Source organism: Rhinopithecus bieti, unplaced genomic scaffold (assembly GCF_001698545.2).
Source record: "Rhinopithecus bieti isolate Rb0 unplaced genomic scaffold, ASM169854v2 scaffold_15197, whole genome shotgun sequence".
Lineage (NCBI taxonomy): Eukaryota > Metazoa > Chordata > Mammalia > Primates > Cercopithecidae > Rhinopithecus > Rhinopithecus bieti.
Window position 1 is genome coordinate 941,949 of NW_016808366.1, and position 638 is coordinate 942,586.

Here is a 638-nt window from a genome sequence, read left to right on the forward strand (position 1 = left end):
CCTGGTAGATAGTGTAGGTGAAGAGTTAGATCTTAATTCGGAGTAGGGAGGGAAACGGGCTTTGAGCAGGGGATGGCGTTTTGAAAAGACGTCTCTGCCCATGTACGAAGAATGGATTAGAACGGCGAAGAGTAATAGGGGGGAGACCATCATCATCTTGGAGAGATGGTGATCGCTTCGATGGAGAAGTGGGAAGCTTTGAGACACATTTAGGTGGCAAAATTAACGGGTGATGGATAGCGTCCATTCCCCGGCTTCCGAGATCTCAGTGATTACGAGTGAGTAGGGGCTTCGTGTTCCTGATAGGGCGCAGGCCTGTTTCCCGCGCGTCAGGGCAGTGGGCGTGGCCTGCGCAGGCGGTTGCTACGGTGATCGGGCGGACGGGGCCGGGGGCGGGGCCGCTGGGACCTTACGTCACTCGGTGGTGGCGATGATGCGTCTGTGTGGGGGGCGGGGGATACGCTGGGCGCGTCCCGGGAGTCACGTGGTGTAGAGCACGCAGAGTCCTTCTGTCGGTTGGTCCTGGAGCGGCGCAGCCGGAGTGGGGCCGTGAGGTGAGCTCGCGGCGAGGCTCGGCGAGGCGAAGCCGGCTGTCCGGGGCCGGGTCGGGCCGGGCCCGCGCTGCGCGCGCGCCGTGC

The 638-nt window shown here is 62.7% G+C and overlaps 1 protein-coding gene across 1 annotated transcript in view; it reads left to right on the forward strand.

Moving 5' to 3' along the window:
• The first annotated feature begins 454 nt into the window (after positions 1–454).
• Positions 455–638, forward strand: part of PHF20 (PHD finger protein 20) — a 189,067-nt gene continuing 188,883 nt past the window's right edge. Inside the window, exon 1 of the mRNA XM_017886648.1 lies at positions 455–554. The gene's annotated coding sequence lies outside the window, so the exon portion shown is untranslated. The remainder of the gene's footprint in view (positions 555–638) is intronic.